The sequence below is a fragment of the Carassius carassius genome, chromosome 39, assembly GCF_963082965.1.
Source record: "Carassius carassius chromosome 39, fCarCar2.1, whole genome shotgun sequence".
NCBI classification, from domain to species: Eukaryota; Metazoa; Chordata; class Actinopteri; order Cypriniformes; family Cyprinidae; genus Carassius; species Carassius carassius.
The window spans coordinates 7,878,053-7,894,011 of record NC_081793.1 but is presented as its reverse complement, the minus strand read 5'-3'; the positions used below and the strand labels follow the sequence as shown (position 1 = coordinate 7,894,011).

General features: G+C 39.4%; 1 protein-coding gene and 1 long non-coding RNA gene across 3 annotated transcripts in view; one reads left to right on the top strand and one right to left on the bottom strand.

Annotated features, from left to right (window-relative positions):
• The window catches only part of LOC132121322 (glutamate receptor ionotropic, delta-1-like), a 545,908-nt gene that overhangs the window by 359,458 nt on the left and 170,491 nt on the right, over nt 1–15,959 (bottom strand). The window lies entirely within an intron of this gene.
• Nucleotides 3,759–6,365, top strand: LOC132121011 (uncharacterized). Its single transcript, XR_009426198.1, has 3 exons — nt 3,759–3,819; nt 3,918–4,018; nt 6,244–6,365. It is a non-coding gene; the product is annotated as an uncharacterized LOC132121011 (long non-coding RNA).

Here is a 15,959-nt window from a genome sequence, read left to right as displayed (position 1 = left end):
TCCTGGGCTTAACGGGGGAACAGGAGCCCGTCCTGGGCTTAACGGGGGAACAGGAGCCCGTCCTGGGCTTAACGGGGGAACAGGAGCCCGTCCTGGGCTTAACGGGGAATCAGGAGCCCGTCCTGGGCTTAACGGGGAATCAGGAGCCCGTCCTGGGCTTAAAGGAGGATCAGGAGCCCGTCCTGGGCTTACAGGAGGATCAGGAGCCCGTCCTGGGCTTAACGGAAGATCAGGAGCCCTTCCTGGGCTTAACAGAGGATCTGGTATAGGTGCATTGGAAACCCCCTCATTTTGACCCATTTGGCGCTCCACATTATGCTCCCTCGTGGTGGGCAGTGTCGCCGGCTCTCGCACCTGGTCTGACGGGTTGCTCTCTGGCTCTCCGTCATCGGTGGGCTCGGGCTTATGCCTCGTACCGTGGGGAGATTGTAGGCTGGGCTCTGGGTCCAGAGTGGACCTGGCGAGATCCTCCATTGGGCCGACCGTGAGAGGTGACCCATTTCTCACCAGATTCCACTCTATGAAGGCGGCGAAATCCTCCCGAGGACCATCTTCGGGCGACAACGCTCTGCACCTGGAGTTCAGGCTGGCGTGATAAAAGGTGCAGAGCGCGTGGTCCGGGTAGCTGGTGGCATTAGCTATCCAGAGAAACCGTCTGGTATGGTCCTCGAGAGACAGTCCCTCCTGCTCCAGTAGGAGGAGGAGGTATTCGGGGCGATAGAGGGGATCCATGACACACTACGGAAAGAAAAAGACGGAGGGAAAACACGCAGTTCATAACTTTTTAGGTCGGGTCTTCTGTCACGGCTTATGCTGCTGGAAGGAACACGGAGCCGAGGGATAAACGAAACAAGGATTTATTAAATAAAACATAAACAAGGTAAGTCGTAAATAACAGGTGGCAAGAGGCAAGTGGCAAGTAACAGGTGACAAGTAGACAAGTTGACATTTAGACGAGTAGACCCGACAAAACAGAACTGAAAGGACAAGGCTTTTATAGAAGGGATAATTGGGGAAACACAGGTGGATGGCATGACTAAATTAACAGGGACATGGAACACATGGGGAAATGACTAGACACACCTGGGAACTAATCAAAACCACACACGGAAGACAGAAACTGGGTCACAGGGGAAAAAACACACAAAAAAAGTCCAGGTGTGTGACACATACGAATTAAAACAGAAAAAAACTCTTGAAATATTTCAGTCTGTATTTGTTTGTTAAAGCATTTTTCCATGATATTCTATTTTTTAAGATGCACCTGTATATACATATCCATCCATCCATCCATCCATATATACTGCCATTTCAAGAATAACTTATTTAAAGTCTCATCACAAAACTGCAAGTCAAATAGCAAAAGGAGTTATTAAAGGAAAATACAATTTAGTTTTATTGTTGAGTAAAGTATACAAGTGGTTTTTTTTTTTTTTTTTTTTTGTGTTTTTTGTAAGGGCTCTGTGTATTACTAGATCCAATTCAAGAAAATCATCTGCTTGTTGTTCCTTTGAACCTCAACATTTGGTGACATTTTAATATGTAAACAGATCACAGTACTGCATATTTGCCATTTATTGTATTGCAGTCAGTGCTAGACTCAAATAAAAGATTACAAAACATGGATGACTCACATTGCTGTTCATATGCTTACTTTGTGATCAAACTGAAGAGATTAGATAGTAATTTTGTCAACATATGCTCCAGCATTTTTCTCCACGCATTAATATGAGAGTTATGCAATATTGTCATGGATATCACTGCTTGGTGTTTCCTTTCAACAACAATGCCAGCCTGGGAAACAAAAGAGGAGTAAAAGACAGAGATGGACATTTGATCTCACAACTGCAGATAACTATGTTTGTGGCAATGTAATAACATAAATGTATATGAAGTCATGTTGATGTATTAATCACTGTGTCATCATAAGCATAACAAATTAAAAAAAAAAAAATCTGCTTAGTTTCTTGAAATTCAGAATAAGAAGGGAGGTTCAGGTTTTAAACTTCAGACATCTAACCAGTATCTCAAAGATACTGAAGTATCTTCAAAGATACTAAAGAATCCTTTAACCTGTTAGCCAGCATCCCCCATCATGGGACTCTGAAAGTGCCCTACCTAACTTAAAATTGTAACAGTTTCTTACTCCAGTGTGTCAACCAGAGTTGATAATGCTCAAAAATATTAAAAGTTATAGACACTGAAGTGCCTTGATTTTTTTTTTTTTTTTACCACACTGAAATTTATATATACAGTACAGACCAAAAGTTTGGACACACCTTCTCATTCAAAGAGTTTTTTTTATTTTCATGACTATGAAAATTGTAGAGTCACACTGAAGGCATCAAGGGCTATTTGACCAAGAAGGAGAGTGATGTGGTGCTGCGCCAGATGACCTGGCCTCCACAGTCACCGGACCTGAACCCAATCGAGATGGTTTAGGGGTGAGCTGGACCGCAGACAGAAGGCAAAAGGGCCAACAAGTGCTAAGCATCTCTCGGGGAACTCCTTCAAGACTGTTGGAAGACCATTTCAGGTGACTACCTCTTGAAGCTTATCAAGAGAATGCCAAGAGTGTGCAAAGCAGTAATCAAAGCAAAAGGTGGCTACTTTGAAGAACCTAGAATATGGTTTGGACATTTTAACAGAATACAACTTTGGTAAGTAAAATATTCGTATTCATTGGCTTAATGTGTACAATTACATTTGTTGTCTCAGAAGAGTAAGTATGGTTTAAAGAGTCGTATTATTTATGTAACTTACTGTATGCAAATGTTCGTTTCGTGGCACTCTGAAGCCTCAGAATACAGGCGGTCCCACAGTATTTTCCTTATAAATATTAAAACAGATATTCTCCCATGCGGGACAGTGGAGCTGAACTTATGTGGAGAACGATAAAAATACAGTTTGTATGTATTAATTGAGCCCAGAGCTGCGTTAGAGACCGTTCAAACAGAGCACGAGAGCACAACGGATCACTGTATGGATTAAGAACGGCGGGAATTTAAAAAAAAGGAACCGCTCTAAACCTGACAGCGTAAAGACATCCGTCAGAATATACATCGATGAAAAATTAGGGGGAAAAAGAAGACTACTACTTGAACTGTCTCTTTTCTGCATGTTATAAGGGAAACGAATGAGCACTTCCCTCAGAGTTCTTCTGGAGCGCTTAACTTAACGTTACATTTGATATCGCTGACATAAGCTTGGTTCTGATGATTTTTTACAGTCTACGGTTCAGATGAAGTTCTGAAGGTATACAAACTCTTCTTTCAGTTTTCTGAAGTGACGTTAGTCATTCAAGTGCCTCACCAGAACTCAGTGTATTGCTGCATGAATAATGTTATCTGTTTTTATACAGTCTATGGTGAATACGGTCATAAGTAAATTGCATATGTTTAAAACTATATATTTTAAAATAAAAGTAATAATAGCATATATCTTGTATAAATAGCCATACAGTAACGATCGACACGAATGTGTTACATTTCTTTTTATTGTGTTATAATTCTGTGTTGTGTCATTTAAAATCATCGTCTGGATGGTAAAGTTTGTCTTTGGTATTTAAAACAAACTTGTCAATACATTTGACTTTCTCTGTAAAGATTTATTTATAAATTTATGTTTATTATTTTTCAGTGTTTTAACGTGTTTTTCTTTATTTTTCATGTTTATGATATTTTGGAATGACTGAAGATCAGTGCAGAATTCAGTAATCCTGTGGATGGACCGAAGCAATTCCTTTTGCAGTTTAACCCATCAAAATGCTTTGCAGACATAATGAAGATGACATTCACATTGTAGAGCTTGGACAAAGTTGTAAGTAAATGTATTTACTTTATAAATGTACATTTATTGGAGTCTATCAGCTTTACAATTGTAAGGCACATTTTAATGCTTCCTTTTGTTTTTGTAAGCACACAGGCTCGGCGCAGGAACTCATCAAGGACATGACTGTTGGGATCACGCTTGTGGATGACCAAACTGAGCACCATCAGTCTGCAGTGATGTGGTCCAGGTAATAGAAGAAGAAGAAATCTGGGTGATCTGGGATTGTAACACGTTGTGGGGTTGTGTACTGTATTAGACAATCTGGGACTGGGACTAACAGAAATAAACTAATTCAGGTTTAAAACAACTTAAGGTTTAGTAAATTACAATTTTCTTTCTTTTTCTCTTTTGGGTGAACCCTTTACGAAAATGCAGATATTTGCATTGGAAAACAGCTTAAAAATTTGGAACATAATTTGACATTATTTTCCCTTCAGTTTTATTTCTTGAATTTTCTATAATTGGTATTTAAAAGTCTTTATAAAGTGTTACATTTATCTCCATAAAATCAACAGAAACCCTGTTTATGGACATCGCCATTCTTTATTATTTTGCTGAATACTGTTTGGAATCCTGAAAAATATTCAGTGCTAGCATATTGGCCATTAGCAACTTTGCTTAAAGGGTTAGTTCACCAAAAAATGAAAATTAGGCCATGTTTTACTCATTCTCAAGTCATCCTATGTGTATATGATTTTCTTCTTTCAGACGAATCTGATCTGAGTTGAATTAAAAATTGTCCTGGCTCTTCCAAGTTATTTAATGGCAGTATACAGGTGTGTTTTTTTTTCTCAGCAGTCCAAAAATAGTCCAAATAAAATGCACCCATCCATCAATAAAACGTGCCTCACATGGCTCTGGGGGTTGAATAAAGGCTTCCTGTAGCAAATCGATGCGTTTTTTGTAAGAAAAATATCCATATTTAAAACGTTATAAACACTTTTTTTTTCTCTTCCACTGACTATCATACGTGCAAGCCTAATTTTGTGAATCTACTTCGTGATCGGCGTATTGTTGTCTCTCCTCCGCTCTTCCGTGTTCGTCACTAAAAAAGTGTTTAAATATGTTTTAAATAACATTTTAAATATGTATATTTTTCTTACGAAATGGATTCGCTACAGGAGGCCCTTATTCACCTCTTAGAGCCGTGTAAGGTACTTTTTATTATGAATTGATGCACATTATTTGACTACCGTACCGTACTGTTTTCTCTTGGTTCTAAATAAATGCGACTTATAGTCCAGTGCGACTTATATACATTTTTTTCCTTGTCATGATGTATTTTTGGACTGATGCGACTTATACTTACGTGCGACTTATAGTCTGAAAAATACGGTACTTTTGGACTGTTGAAAAAAAAACACCCATCTATTGCCATTATAAAGCTTGGAAGAGCAAGAATAGTTTTTAATATAATCCGATTGGATTTGTCTGAAAGAAGAAAGTCATACACACCTACGATGCCATGAGGTTGAGTAAAGCATGCATTTTTGGGTTAACCAACCCTTTAGGAGTCATGCTTTACTCTGAACATGCAGTGCAACAGACTATTATTTAAAAGGTATACCTCTTTACACCAATATATTTTCTGATCATTGTAAAAATGATGTGACAGATTAGAATTTTAAAATTTTTATTAAGAAAAAAAAATTTGTTGAACTGGTTTGTCACATTTTATGTCATTCAGAAATCATGTAGAATACCAGTGAAGAAAATAATCCCCCCCCCCCCCCCCCCATTTTTAGCCTAGTTGGTTAAGGAAGTGTGTTTTCCACCAATTTTCCCATTGGGATTTAAAACTCTTAGTGTTCAGTGTAACAATAAAAACTTCATAATCATCGGGAAGGAGGAGGAGGGAACCGGCAGACAATCAAATGAAACTTTAATAATAAAATAAAGATAAAACAGCACGACAGCCCCTCACGGATGGCTGCCGCGCACAAACAAATCCAAAACACAAACTAAAATCCAGGCCTGGTCCTCTCTCGTCCTTCACTGTCGTCGCTCCTCTTTCTATCCCTCCATCTCCTCCGTGGGACTCGAGACCGTTGGGGCGAGCAGGTGTAGCTCATTTCCAATCACTCCACCAGCCTCGCTCCGTTCCCACAGCTCTCGGCCCCGCCCCACTCGCCACATTCAGCATAACAAAGAAATTTGTACAGGCTTTTAACAGTTTAATACAGGAAGTTATTTTGAATGTTTCTACACGAAACAGTTGAGGAGCACCATTTACTTTTGACTTTCATTTTTGGTTACATTTTTCAAAATATCTTCCACTTGAATGTGAATTACAATTTGCATTTATTGATAGCTGTGCTTTTAACAAAACACACAACATTATTAGTGTATGTACAAATGTGTGTTAATTTGTTATAAATGTATTAAGTAATGTAATATGTTTTGTTTTCCCAGCCATCCGGTGACATTAAGGATGTTGAGAAAGAAATTGAAGAGGGCATTCTGATTGTAACTGAGGAGCAGCAATGTGATGTGCTTCCCAAGGAATAACCAACATTGGTCTCATTTGGACATCCTGCCATCATTGACACCTCCCATGTCCTCTAGGCATTTGGACCCCTAATGGGTCTGTATGCAGTGAACATCCAATACCTCATGAAATACACCATTGAGGCTCTGCAAAAACTTGTGAAGATCAGCTGCTCCCACCATGTGCTCGCTACAGCGACAGTAACTGTAGCTGTGGGGGAGTGAATGTACAGTGCTCTCTCCACCCTCAACACCATGACTGAGGTGTCCTTGAGCAAGCCACCGAACCCCCAACTGCTCCCCGGGCGCCGCAGCATAAATGGCTGCCCACTGTTCTTTTTTTTAAGGAACTTTAGGTTCTTTTGTGCCTTTCACTACATTTTAGAATGTACATTAATGTTTTTCATGTCATGACTTGGAATATGCATGTTGTCATGTAAACAAATGTTGTTTCACCTCTCATTTCTTAAACAGTTTGTACACATTTTCAGTATGTAGCATTATGATGGTGGAGAGTTTGGAAACTTTCAAGATCCTTCTGATGTTAACACCTCTGTCTGGTCATGTTGTGCTATGAAATTTAGAATCTGACGGTTTAGATCTTTGTGCTTCCATGTGCATTCATTCCATTTATATCTTATTATACAGAAGTACAGTACACTAATTTTTTGTAACTAATTGTGATATTATATACATATATCTTGGTTTCTCATTTTGACCATGACTTGCATTATGGTGGGGGGAGTGCATGTGCACTTGTGCAGGGCTAATATGCAGAATTTAACCTTCTGATTTTCATATTGAGTTATGAAATTTAAAAAAAATCCTTTGGTTTTGATCTGATGAATTGAAATGCAACTATTTGTTTCTCAATCCCATGCCAATGTTATTTATTATACATCACACTTTCAAGTGTCGGTTCAGATCTTTAGACGTGTGTGTTTGTATTTTGCTATTTTTTTTTTAATCAATTATCAGTTGATGTGTTGACAGCAAATTGCTTGTTCAATTTAAATGTGAATGCAAGTGTTGTCTCTATCATTAAATAAATTACATTAAAAAAGTGTTTTGTCATCTTTATTTAAACATTTAAGGCAGTGGGGTAACATTTGTTTACGATTATTGATCGAAGTTTAAAAAAAAAATCCCTGTTGACACAACATGATTTAGTTGACTGGACTAGAAAATAATAGTCAAGTCAACTTAAAGAAATTTGTTACCTGGACTTACTCCACTCTAATTTGAAGTTGTTTCAACAAGATTTTTTTTGTCAAGATAACAAAAAAATTTTAGGCAGCGGGGTAACATAAAATTTTTAGTTGACTCAACAAATTCTTTTTTACAGTGTATATAATTCCATATATAATTCCACAATTATATTATTCATAGTTTTGATGCTTTCAGTGTGAATTTACAATTTTCATGTCATGTCATGAAAATGAATGAGAAGGTGTGTCCAAACTTTTGGTCTGTACTGTAAGTGATTTATTTGAGCATTAGAAAGGTATAAGAATAATTTGAGTAAGAAAAATAAATAAGAAAAATAAAAAAGATTTAACTTTGTATGCCAATTACAGAACATCTTGAGATTGCTAGAAATGCAGCATTTACAATGAATTCTGGTCATATAGTCAATTATCACGTGCTGATGTGCTGATAGCCAGTTATAGAGATGGTAACCATATAAATGCACCATAAAGTCAGTAAATCACACTCTATTTATATATATATATATATAAATATATATATATATATATATGGCGTTCACATTGATAGCCATGATTACACAGTAATAGCGAGCTGATTTGCACTCAAACAGATGGTAATTGTGCAGATACAGGCACATTCAACATAAAACACACTCACACATATATAAAAAAATGTTGAAAAAAAAGAAAGAAAGAAAAAGGCGACCGCTAAGTTCCGCCTCCATCAGATGTCAAGTGCATCAGAGCGTGCGCTACGAGCCGTCACGAGAGAGCACCAGAATTCTAATAAACAATCTTTCACTTTTTTTGGTGGATCGTCTCATTCTGTTTGTGACACTACGCTAGAAAAACCATGTCGTTTTTTACTACCATAAAGCAGTTTCTGAGCGTGAGTTATTCCATAACGGACACAAACAATTCTGTCCCTGTAGAACTGAAACGTAAACAAATGAATTATCATCCATATTACAACGTTGTTGCTTCGTTGAACTAAACGTCCGCCAATAAGATTTTGTGCAGTGGACCCTTACCTTCCTAACTAAACTGGGATTTACAGCTGTGGATGTGTTTATGACTCGTTATTATGAGGAATCTGGTATGTACTGCGTTTTTATTCTTAATGTTTTTATGTGTACTGCTTACACAAATGTAGCAAATACATTCTTTATAAGCTTTCCATTGAAAAACAGAGATCTGTCATTGATGCTTGAGGCTTAGATCTTTATAATGATATATAGTTTATCTGCTAATTGGCTTCATCACTCTGTCTCCTCTCCACCAGTAAGCTGGTGTGTGGTGGGCGTTCTGGCGCACTATGGCTGCTGTCGCATCATCCAGGTGGATGCTGCACACTGGTGGTGGATGAGGAGATACCCCCTGATAATGTAAAGCGCTTTGAGTGCCTAGAAAAGCGCTATATAAATGTAATGAATTATTATTATTATTATAGTTTTTCAAGATAAAATTTGTCCCGTTAAATTTAATCTATTCTTAAACATTAACACGTGCAAACAAGGGGAGTTCAGGACACCCGCATCGGGGTGTGGGTTAAGAGGTTTTAAAGAACAAAAGAAATCCGGTTTTTCATGCCATCTGCCCTTTAAATTATGCGAATTGCTCTGAGATAATAGGCTGTACAGTATGTTAATTCTGAATGCAAAACTCCTTCCCCTGCTGTTGGGCCCAGTAACACATCTGGCCACTCTACAAATCCCTAGAAATAAATCCAGAACACTCTGATGACAGTGCCACATGTTAGGTGCTTGAAAGGAAGTGAGCTGTAGGAGAACAACCCACCTGGCTCAAATCAATTGGTGAAGAGCTTTTAGCTGGCAGGCTGAGTGTGGGATTGTGTCATCGGCTATCTATCTCCACTGCAATAACAGCAAATGTGTTAATTAAATGAGCTCTGTTGTATACTTCACACAGATGGACAACAGACACATTATAAGCCAGAGGAGAGAGACCACTCATTAAAAAAACAAAAACAAAATGTAATTCCAACTTTACAGTAGACCTCTTTGTTGTTTTTATTATTATTATTATTATTATAGTTTATTTTCTATCACCTATAATGCATATGCATTTGCTGAACCAGCCTTATTTAGCTAAATAAATAAATTCATGAAACTTTTTCTTTTCCATCTCCAACATTTGTAACTTTACATTTAAATAGTTTGCAAGAATGTTGTTAAAAACACAACAATGCTGCGAAACTAGTTAGTAGATGACTCACTATTTTTTTTTTTTTGAGTCCCATTTAGCCCCTTCTTAGCAAATGCCTTTTTCGTGACGAGTAGCAAAATTACAATGGCGTATCACTTATGTATTCTATGTTATAGAATAAAACGTTAAAATATCTTGAGCTTGTGTTAACCACAGAACTTATTTCTGGGTTTCAACTAAAAACCATTTAAAAAATAGTCATTTATTTCAGGATGATAGAAACCCTAAGTGTTAAAATTGTTAACTCGTTTCTGGATTCTGGCCTACAAAACATGACATCCCTGCAGCCCTCTACTGACACCAAGTATGAACATGACACCCACGTCCACATGACATACACAAGGTCTTTTTTATTATTATTATTATTATTATTATTTGATAGTGAGGTTTATACTTACAGTATATGGTCCTGTTTGAGCAAATATGTTTGTATTATAAAGCACAAGTAGGTTTAAAAGAAAACATTTAGCTTAGTAGGTTGTATGGACTGTCTAATGCACACTGACTTGGCTAGAGACTGGTCGCTATGCAACTATGCAAGGAAATGTTATTTGAAACTCACCAGGCAGCGACAATTAACTCTTCTGAAGAAAAAAAAGTCACTGATATTTCTTCTGAATAGTTACAGTATTTCAAGGCTTCAGACATTTGAAAGATATTCAAAGGAAGCAAGTAAAGTAAGCAAATGAGATATCCTCAAGCACAGTAGTGTGTTTCACTTTGTCTGATATAAATTATTCACTAATACATCATAACTCTGATGGATATACTTTGGGACAGAAGGGAATTCGGAAGGAAGCCTGTACACATTTCCTTCCTTTGGTTTTGTCCTCACAGTGTTTTGCCGAGGCTTCTACCCCATATTTTAATTAGCTACTATTGAACTGTGTGCTGGTCTGTTATTGTAGTTGTATTGATTTCAGAATTACATCACATACACTGGCCTATATCTTGGTTGGAATAAGTCAGAATAATGCTTGCGAAAAGACTGACTTCTTAACTCTTTCAACATTATTGAAATAAATAAATAAATAGATAAATAAATAAATGTTTATTGAAGCTTTATGCATTTTTTTTTTGAATGTGGGTAAATATAATAAAAAACAAAATTTTGAACAAAAGCTGAGAAAATGTCGTTAGGCAGTTCTGCATCTGCTTACAAATGTGATTGCTTGTTTCTGCTTCTTCTTTGCCTGTTTTGATCCAGAGATTCAGTAATATCGCCTCCTACCATATAACAGTGAAAACACGGAAAGCTTGAAAATTCTGTCAGTGGTACGCAAGGATTGTCTTGTAAATGATGAACAATTCTGTCAGTGACAGAGAAAGAGTAAAATTGTGTTATTATACGTTTCTGCATTCTATATTTTATTTGATTGTTATTTGTATCAAGCAGCTCGGTTTCAACAACAAAATAGCATAAAACATAAAAGTGGGCAGAACAAATAATATATTTCTCTTTTCACTTACAAAGAACACTTACTGGCCTCTCTCTTCTGAAATTTAATACTACAATAAATTGGTCTGTGATGAAAATAGTTGGTCTTTATTTTGTGTGCTGATCTTCATCTGAAAAGATCAAACTATGGAGCTCAGGCATAGTGAATCTGATTATTTTCAGTGTTTTTTTTTTGTTTTTTTTGTGGTTTGATTATACCCTGCAGCTTGCAGAAAGAGATGGGAAGGACTTTCATTCTTTGTCTGATCCTGTCCTTGTATGACAAATAGCTAAATACAACAAAGAACTAAATGGATATTTTTAGACTGAATGTCATAATCTGGAGAATTCAACTCAAAACGTCCCCTTGGGCCTCAAGAAAATAAGAAGGCAGCAGGTGAAATGCATACCAGCATTCTGCTTCAGAGCCGAGCGACAACATCGTTTTACTCCATCCAGTGTTTTCAAGTGAGCTACGAGTTCAACGCTCAGCTGCGCTGCTGCCTTCCTGGACGGAGGCAACGCCTGAATCAGATCCAAGGATTGACAGCTATGGTATCCCGGGCCCGAGAAGGTAGGGCTTGAGTTGAAGCTGCTACAACCTTACACGCTATGGTGTTACTGCTGGTGCACCAGGCCAAGGCACTGAAGGACCTGCACGAGAGTGGTCACGATCCAGAAGTTCTGAAAGAGCTCCAAACCACCACTGACCTCATGCTCCGAGCGACGAAGGTCACCACAGGTTCCCTGGGTCATGCGATGAACACGCTTGTGGTCCAGGAACGCCACCTCAGGCTGTGTCTGGCTGACATGAGGGACACCAACAAGGTATGGTTCCTCAACACCCCTGTGTCCCAGACCAGCATCTTCAGCGACACGGTTGAGAGCTGTGCTCAGCAGTCCAACACATTCTCCCCGGAGGCAGCTGCTGCCTCCACCCATCTGCAGCGCCCCAGTCTGCTCGTTGCCGAGGGTGGCCCATCCCCGCTCCCGTGCAGCAACCACAGCAGCCAACCAAGCAGCACCATGGAGCCAGGCGTAGGCAAGCCACCCTGCCTGTCCAGGTCCACATCAAACCTGGCAGCAAGCAGAAGAGCAAGTAGCCCATAGACAGGCAACCCAGAGATGGAGGAATCTGCTCTTCAGGAGATGGTGAAAGCACCACTCCTTCCCCCAGAGGAGGGCCGGGCGGAAAATCTTTTGTTATGTTTTACCCCACCTTCAGCGGTACCAAAATTCTCGACAGAAGAGCAGTTTTTACTATATTTAGGTCCCAGGAGGGCACGGAGAGTTGTGGAAGGCTCACGCACCCTCTGCCAACCTGTGGAACCAGGTAAGCATTGCACCGCACACTCAGTCAGACCTGTCTCCAGTCCACCCACAAGCCATCCGAGTTGGGTCCCTGCGTTCCACCTAACTGCCCCACTTGCATGGTATCTAGGTGCCTGGCTAGCCCTACCCATCCTGTCACGCTGGCTTCTGCGGACCATCAGCCTCGGCTATGCAATTTAGTTCACCCAGCGCCCCCCCCAAGTTCAGCGCCATCAGCTTCACAAACGTGAAAAAGGCCGATGCTCTTAGAGCTGGTCCCTCCAGCCGATATGAGGACAGGTTTTTACAGCCCTTCATTGTACCCAAGAAAGGCAGTGTGTTACGGCCCATCTTGGACTTGTGAGTCTTGAACAGGGCCCTGCATCGGTTACCACTCAAAATGTTGACGCTGAAATGCATCTTCAGGTGCCACCGTCCCTGAAATTGTTTTGCAGCGATTGATCTAAAAGATGCGTACTTCATGTGTCGATCCTTCCACACCACAGACCATTTATGCGGTTTACGTTTGAAGGATGTGCATAACAGTACATATCATGTTCTGTCGCCCTATGTCTTCACGAAAGGTTGGTTTATACTAGCACAATCTCGGGATCAGTTGGGCAAGCACAGGGACCTGGACACCAACGTGGCCACTCCTTCAGGGAGTGAGGCTTACCATACCATACTTGTTTGATTAGGGTTTGACTTAAAGTGGGGTAGATTCTTCTGTTGTTCTTACATGAGAGTGCTTTAGAGACAAAACTACAACAATATGCAATAATATGGATAATTTTAATTTGCATAGTGATTTGAGGCATGCTGTGAATAAGATGTCTGTCAAACTAGAGGGTCTTTTTAATCATACTGGATGTCTCTTTTAATTACACTAATCTTTTAATCACACTAACATCTATCTCTTTTGTGTGTCACCATTTACAGCGTTTGTTCTTTACAAAAAATCAGTTAAAGTAATTGTTCAATAAATATCAAATTAACTGATGTGGTCTTTGGGAAACTTGCCATTTTAAGTTGATCCAATTTAATTGGAGCAATCAAACAGACTTTATGGGTATTGACCAAGTATTAAGAGTGCTTACCCTCAGATTAAATAAGATGTTTATGAGATTTATGTTTACAATTAGATAAGGAGAATTGACCAGCATTTTGTTTCCCAGTGTATGTTCCTCTGCAAAAGTCTTAAATGTAAATGTAATACTACTGGAATATGTTGAAACTATGGCTGCCAACATTAACATTAACATACTGTATGTGATTCATTAATTAAAACTGTAATATATAGTATATGTACATTATCAATTTAATTTTGTGATTTTTTTTAAAACATATCAGAATATTCTAAGCTAATTTAAACACTCCAGAGACAGCAGAGACTGTGTTTCTCTGTAAATGGAGATAGACCTTCATTCTGTGGTGAAAGATCTCACCAAATACAATATCACTCACTGCCATTTATACAGTGGTGTATTGAAACAAAGTAATAATATTTTGTTACAGTACTTAAGGTTTTTTTTTTTGAGTATTTGTACTTTACTTGAATTTTTATATTTTAGCCCATTTTTAAACAACACTAGATTCCGAATTAAAATGTATACTTTTACTCCGATACATTCCCCGAAATATATTCAATACTTACTACAAAACAGTCAGAAGTCAGAAGAACACAGACTGCAGGAAAGCAGTTTTTTTTTGAATCAGTGATCTGGAGTTTGCAATAGATTCCTAAAAAACACATTTGCTCATCTGCAAACAAGTGCTCGCACAACTGTGAATGATTCATTTTCCAGTCAAGTCGAGTCTGGTGTGTGCAATATACAGTATCTTCTGCGATAATATGGTAAGTGTTGTTGTAATGATGTGCGATCTGACATTATCAAGCATATCATCAAATCACACAAACAGAGGCAGAGTGCATGCACATGATTTATTAGCTTATTAAAACTCATTTAAAATTTAAAGCATTTTAAATTGTAAATTGTAAATGTACGGCAAAAAAAGAAAAAAAATGCTTCTGTATGTAAGGCATCAAGGGCTATTTGACCAAGAAGGAGAGTGATGGGGTGCTGCGCCAGATGACCTGGCCTCCACAGTCACCGGACCTGAATCCAAATTGAGATGGTTTAGGGGTGAGCTGGACCGCAGACAGAAGGCAAAAGGGCCAACAAGTGCTAAGCATCTCTCGGGGAACTCCTTCAAGACTGTTGGAAGACCATTTCAGGTGACTACCTCTTGAAGCTCATCAAGAGAATGTCAAGAGTGTGCAAAGAAGTAATCAAAGCAAAAGGTGGCTACTTTGAAGAACCTAGAATATGACATATTTTCAGTTGTTTCACACTTATATAACACATATATAATTCCACGTGTTAATTCATAGTTTTGATGCCTTCAGTGTGAATCTACAATTTTCATAGTCATGAAAATAAATAAAACGTCTCGGTTACGTACGTAACCCTCGTTCCCTGATGGAGGGAACGGAGACGTTATGTCGAACGACATATGGGGTCTCACTTGGGAGGCCAATCATCTCTGAATTTAAGAGAAAACGCCAATGAAAATTGGCTAGTGGATTAACATACCTGAGCCACTCCCCGTGCCAACGGGTATAAAAAGGGCGACAGGTGCATCGACTCATTAGGTTTTACGCTGAGGAGCCGAGAACGTGTCCCGGCAACAGCGAACTGTTCAAGGTTGTGGCATGGGGACATAACGTCTCCGTTCCCTCCATCAGGGAACGAGGGTTACGTACGTAACCGAGACGTTCCCTATCTGTCGGTCACTACGAGTTATGTCGAACGACATATGGGGTCCTATGGAAAACGCCACAACCTGAACATCGTCACAACCCTGTGGCGCTGCAATTGTCGACAAGCCCTGTCGTGCCACAAAAGCTACGCTTAAGGTCGTAACCTTCCCAAAGCACCAGCGCAAATTCACTGACCTTGGTTCCGAAGGGGCCAAAGGGTGAGTACATCGCTGCTGGAGAAGGCCACGCTGCTGTTCCGCCCACATAAAGTTAATGGAAGGGATTTCAACCTTCAGAGAAAGATTGCTTCAAATCTTCCCTATGTGTTCTTTCAGCTGGCAAGACAATGGGGAAGCGAGCCTTAGGAAAAGGTCGCTACGGAGACCACATCCTACCCGTAGGGAGGTGACATGTGGATATACCGATATGGACTGACCAAGGGGGCAGTACTACATATGGAAGGGGTCTCTGAGGCAGGTCCTACCTTGGAGTAGGGATGGAACGGCTACCAGAAGAGACTGACAGAACGGGTCCGTCAAGGGAAGACACGGGTTTGCCAAGAGGGAAACCTTACCGTGGAAGAAAACACATATGGGATTAACTGTAGGGAACCAAGCCATATGAACACCTAGCCCAGTACAGGGGCTGACCGGAACTCCGGGCATGCTAACGCCAGTACTGGGCCTGGCGACAGACT